The sequence below is a fragment of the Haliotis rufescens genome, unplaced genomic scaffold, assembly GCF_023055435.1.
Source record: "Haliotis rufescens isolate VD_foot unplaced genomic scaffold, xgHalRufe1.0.p SCAF_10, whole genome shotgun sequence".
NCBI lineage: Eukaryota > Metazoa > Mollusca > Gastropoda > Lepetellida > Haliotidae > Haliotis > Haliotis rufescens.
The window spans coordinates 31,695,695-31,702,018 of record NW_025963780.1 but is presented as its reverse complement, the minus strand read 5'-3'; the positions used below and the strand labels follow the sequence as shown (position 1 = coordinate 31,702,018).

The 6,324-nt window shown below is 39.9% G+C and overlaps 1 long non-coding RNA gene across 1 annotated transcript; it reads left to right on the top strand.

Moving 5' to 3' along the window:
• The first annotated feature begins 5,086 nt into the window (after positions 1-5,086).
• On the top strand, positions 5,087-5,476 carry LOC125376933. The gene is made up of 2 exons (XR_007219394.1): positions 5,087-5,262; positions 5,327-5,476. It is a non-coding gene; the product is annotated as an uncharacterized LOC125376933 (long non-coding RNA).
• The last annotated feature ends 848 nt before the right edge of the window (positions 5,477-6,324 follow it).

Below are 6,324 nucleotides of genomic sequence, written 5' to 3'. Positions count from 1 at the left end.
CATATGGGAAATCAAACCCGGGTCTTTGGCGTCATGAGCGAAAGCTTTAACCACTTGGCTACCCCAACACCCATTGCACAAGAGTGAGTGAGTTGGGTTTAATGCCACATTGAACAGTATTCCAATTGTATCACGGCATGTCAGTTACACTGGAAGGAAAGCCCAAGTGATGCAGGTCTCAGACATTTACCACTTTGGTGAAACCCATGGATATCGTGCTGATGTTGCACAAGAAATCTTGCAGTTTGTGTGATGTGATGTCAGGGCTCAGTGGTTCCCATATCACTGGAACCAGGCCGTTATTCAAACATTGTGACTACACGGCGTCCCAGTTGTATGTATTCACGGATGACGGAGGAACATGGGGCAAACAACCAACCCATGAAGTATTGACAATAAGGTTCACCAGCGATATCACAAGCTGAAAATACTGACACCAAGCTTACACAACATATGCAAGAAGTCAAGATAAAAGCGTAACCAGTTTGCTACCAAATCCTCACACACATTTTCTTATTTGGAAGTCAAGGCTCAAAAGTGTCTGACATAATTCCCTCACTTGACACACCAGTTAGCAGTGAGTGAGTGAGTATGGTTTTCCGCCGCTTTTAACAATATTCCAGCAACATTAAGGGCGGAACACCAGAAATGGGCTTCACACATTGTACCCACAAACCAGTTAGCATGTGTTTTGAACACCTCAGAGTTTAGCCATCTCTATCACACCATGACTGAACAAACTGGTCGATATGTCTGTAGATCAAATCCAAGCAGAGCCTTACCAACACATACGCTTGTTTCAAATACGAGATTATTCGTCTTAATGACCATGGATAATTTCACCAGACAGTTTCAAGTTCATACATGGTACACAATAGCAAAGTCACGTACAAAAATAGTAAAACATGAAAATCATTGTGGAAAATTGCTTCTCAAGATGTATCTGATTATATAATAGGCACACGAGGTCACAAGATTGAATTGCAGCACTTGACGACAGTGAGCTGGTGATAAGCACTTCAAAGGGAAACAACTGCTTTTCTTTTGAGCCCCTGAACACATCTGACCTATTGAGAAACAACTTTGTTCAAAACAACCCTAAGACCAATCTCATTAAAATCAGATCTTAGTTCCCGCAACCGCTAAACAAAGATCTGGACATCCCATTTCAGATCACGTCAGACCGACCTTGCCTTACTTTTGACTGACCAATGGAATGACTGACAAGAAGTCTACATTAGCCAATCAGAACGCAGCCTTCTCGTGCTTTACGGCACTAGTTTCAAATTGGCGACTACGCTTTGAAACATATTTTGACAAATTCTCGATCAACAATGTGAAACCTGAACAAAAGAACATTCTGGAATGGTTAATAGATGGTCTAGATTGTATGGATTCAGTCGTTATGCCATACCTATTGTTCGGAATACCCATGTTTAGAAATCACATTTAGACTGTCACTTTCATGATCTGTTAAGCGACGCTCTGATTGGTCAGATGAAAGGTCGTTCTGACGTGATCCCTAATGGGATGTCCTCAGATCTTTGCTTACTGGTAGCGAGAACTAAGATCTGATTTTAATGAGATTGCCCTAACACCAGATGTCTATCCAAGCTCGGGAAGACTGCCTAGGAATTTGTTGGAGATTAAAAAGTAATAGCTCCATATAGGTGTGAACCGATGAGTCGCTTGGGCATAACCGAATGATAAAGCACTGACTAGGGATGATCATTATACATACGTCTATCAATACAACACCTGGTCAAGCAGGGTTTCGATGCAAACTAAGGCTAGTTCACCTTGTCATCAATGTATTGCCATTGCCCATGGACACAAAGCATCAACAGTTTCGTCAATTGCTACACCGTTAATGAACACACAGGGAGGCCTACAATAGTTTTACTGCTTGAACTGGAGAGGGTGATATCTAGCACTAATCAAGCTCCACATTATAAAACAAATGCTGATACGGACATTATATAACACTGGTTAGGCCAGACTTTTTTTTCGTTTGGATGGTTGATGGATTTTGGCCCAAATAGTCCAGTCTGTAGGTCGAATTATTTTTACAAAAATTCCAATTTCAAACATTTCCTCAAAATGTTACGTAGGTAGGGAAAAGAAGTGGGGTGAGAGGAATAGGGAAAAACACAGCTAATGTCTAGGCTGGATTGGCGACATTAAATTCGTTTTTTTTCAAACGTTTTACTTTTTGGGGGGTGAGTGGGATATTAAAACACTGGTTTTCATTTTATTTTATTTTTTCACATTTCATGTTTTTGGAGTGGGCATATTCTTAAACCAAGTTATAAAAAAATCTGGCCTTACATATGAAATAGAAGTTAACCATTACAGAATACATTGCCACGTGTGAGCATGAAGGACAGATGGACATAACTGACTTAGAATAGTGTGAAAGACAATTGAGAGAGGGACATGCAATTACATTTTGTGGACTTGGAAATGCTACAGTGAACAAATAAATTGTAGGATTGACACGAAGCCACTAATACCAGGTTCAGATTGCAAGGGATCATAAAACAAACAATTACCTGAAAAGCAGTTTGTAATGTTTACATCTTAAGAATCTTTAGGAAATTGACAGGTCAGAAAACAGATTATACTACACATATGCAGAAATAATCTGACCACATTCAATAATTCATCCAAATCATAAACACCACACCCTTTGACATGAATGACAGGTTACACTGTATTTAAGCAAATAATATGTTAAAAAGATCTTGCGTCACATCAATTTCAAGATCAGATTTTCATAAATTTCTGAATTCAGAAAATATTTATCTTGGTGTATATATTTTAAATAATGTAAATACAAAGAAGATTAAGCACGTTTTGATTATCCTTATAGGAGACAGCCCCTCAGGAACAAACACAATCTCATTAAATCAGATCCTAGTTCTCACTACCGCTAAACCAAGCTTTGAGATTAGAACAAACACAAAAGTGTCGGTGCCTAAACACCATGCTATGTCTAGGGTTCAGATCCGAGTGTACATAAACAATACATTTCAGGGAGAAGATAATTAAGTAGAACAGCATCACCTAATCATATCACAAACTGACAAGCGGAATGATTGAGACTACGGATCACCATCCTAAGATTCTTTAGTTATGAGTACATCATTTACAGACTTACAAACTTTCTTCCAGATCAAATTAACCATAACATCCCATTATTAATAAAATATGCAAATAGAGATTTACTTGACAAATGCGTTCTGCAAGGTTCCTTTATATCAGGAAATACTTAAAATAATTATTTCTAGAATTTTAGAGAACTGAGTACAAATTGCTCCACCTTTCCAAAATATTCAAACATAAGCAGCTTGATGAACACTAGGATGGTTTTCAGTCATTGAAACTACATGGGAAATCCACCCTGTGTCTTCAGCGTAGAGAGCAAACGCTTCAACCACTGTGCCACCAGACATCCCAGTCAAAGTGTGTGAGCGAGTTGGGTTTAACGCCGCTTTTAACAGTCTTCCAGTTATATCATGGCGTGTCAGCTTAATGTGGGAGGAAAGCCCGAAGTGATGCAGGTCTCAGACGTTTACCACTTCGGTGAAACCCACAAGCACGGGTATGATGCTGACAAACCTAGAAACATAATCCGGGCAAACCGGGATTCGAACCCACAATCAAAGGTTTCTGGCGTGCCCAAGGGACGCAAGTCTGCACAGCGAATTGCGGCGCCTTAGACGACTGGGTGACAGGTGCCCCCTCCCAGTCAAAGAACTCTTTAAGTCAGATCTGTGTTTAGGTAAACAATACAAGCATCTTTGCCAAAAAGAGGCTACAAGAATGGTCCGTGACAAAATGTCTACATACATTACAATATGTTTGGTCTTTTATATACTAATCAACAACTAAGAAATGACCAATAATTAACTTATTGTCAGAGCAGAGTCATATTATTCTCCAAAGACGGGCTAGGGGTCAAATATTGGTAAATCTGACAAAAGTGACATAAAAATAACATTTTAACCATCATCTGAGAAGACAATTTCTGTACCAGCAATATCAGATCTGAAGCAACATGGTCAACAAGAATCATATACTATTGATAGATGTTGACACCACCCCGCAGAACATAGTAACAGTACTGTAACAGTACTTGTAACAGTGGTTGGTCCTGACAGACAGCAGCTGTAATATCAAGGCAATACCAAAACATGTCAAAAAAAGTTGAATACGAATATTGACAATGGTTCAAATCATGATGCAGTCACTGATCAGATTCATTTCGTCGACACTTTAGTCAAAAACAGACAAAAAAGCATTTGCACTGTGTTCATAAACGCAAAAGAAGTATAGGACCACATGATTCTATCATATTGCTATAATTAATCTGTATTAGCACAGCAGATTAACTAATAATTTAAAAGAATCGTGTGGTCCTTAACTTCTTTTGAGTTGTATAATTGGTCTGCCGACACCTTTACTTTGAACTCCATCAGAATTAGGTGAAATTATTCATCCTGCAACAGTTACCATGGTTACTGTAATGATACGTATGGTGTTTAACGGTCACCGCGAACACATTAACATGTGATGATATACAAGTGCTGAGTGTGCAGTATTATAGTGACAGTCGGCTGCCACAAAGATACATGATAAGATACACGGCACATAGCAATGTGAACAATATTCCAACCAGTGCGTTCGTGTTTCGCAAGCACTGTTACAATTTGAAGTAGAAAATAGAATTTACCATGTTTAAAAAGTCTCATAATATCAATACACACAATACTAGGTAGTTGTGCTACCGACGCCAATCAGATCTTCAACAAGTTTCTGGATTTGCATTGTACTAAGTATAACAAGAAAGGAACAACAAAAGCCATTGACTCAACAAACACAGGACCAAATATTTAGATTCATCATCTAAATGGTCAAAGTCTTAAATACAAATTTGGGTAGAAAATAAGCAGTTTGTAAGTTTTCAGGACAATTCTCTCCCTTAAAGACACATGTCATGGTTGGTATCATCTTAAAATAACATGAATATTTGACCCCGTCTTACCAAACACAGCATTATGATAAAAATACAGCACTGTGATAAATACACCACGAACAAGGTGTCACATGGTTTCAGCATACCACGAACAAGGTGTCACATGGTTTCAGCATACCACGAACAAGGTGTCACATGGTTTCAGCATACACCAAACAAGGTGTCACATGGTTTCAGCATACCACGAACAAGGTGTCACATGGTTTCAGCATGCCACGAACAAGGTGTCACATGGTTTCAGCATGCCACGAACAAGGTGTCACATGGTTTCAGCATGCCACGAACAAGGTGTCACATGGTTTCAGCATACACCAAACAAGGTGTCACATGGTTTCAGCATACCATGAACAAGGTGTCACATGGTTTCAGCATGCCACGAACAAGGTGTCACATGGTTTCAGCATACACCAAACAAGGTGTCACATGGTTTCAGCATACCAGGAACAAGGTGTCACAAGGTGTCACATGGTTTCAGCATACCACGAACAAGGTGTCACGTGGTTACAGCATACCACGAACAAGGTGTCACATGGTTTCAGCATGCCACGAACAAGGTGTCACATGGTTTCAGCATGCCACGAACAAGGTGTCACATGGTTTCAGCATACACCAAACAAGGTGTCACATGGTTTCAGCATACCACGAACAAGGTGTCACATGGTTTCAGCATACCGCAAACAAGGTGTCACATGGTTTCAGCATACCACAAACAAGGTGTCACGTGGTTACAGCATACCGCAAACAAGGTGTCACGTGGTTTCAGCATGCCACGAACAAGGTGTCACATGGTGTCAGCATACCACAAACAAGGTGTCACATGGTTTCAGCATACCACAAACAAGGTGTCACGTGGTTTCAGCATACCGCAAACAAGGTGTCACATGGTTTCAGCATACCACCTCAACCTTACTGAATACAAGGGCACTGTTATTAGAAATCATCATCGTCATCTGTTAAGAGGTTTCAAAACCTGAAGAAACATTTCAAAATATGCAAAAGGCAATCACTACACTGAGTTTCCAAAACAACTGAAAGTTCACAAATCTTCAGCTATTGATATTCCCCAGATTCAGTGTATGACTAACTCAATACAGTGACACCTTGTTAACGTGGACCCCTGTCTTCCAGGTGATTATTACTGGGACATATCTGTTAAACAAAAGTGACATTACTATTAGGGCTGGGACGGGAAAATCGGGTACCCGGGTCGGGTGGGTACTGAGTAGGTACCCACTGGACTACCCAGATCTGTGGTCAGTCATGTGATATATTGCTTAATGACAAAA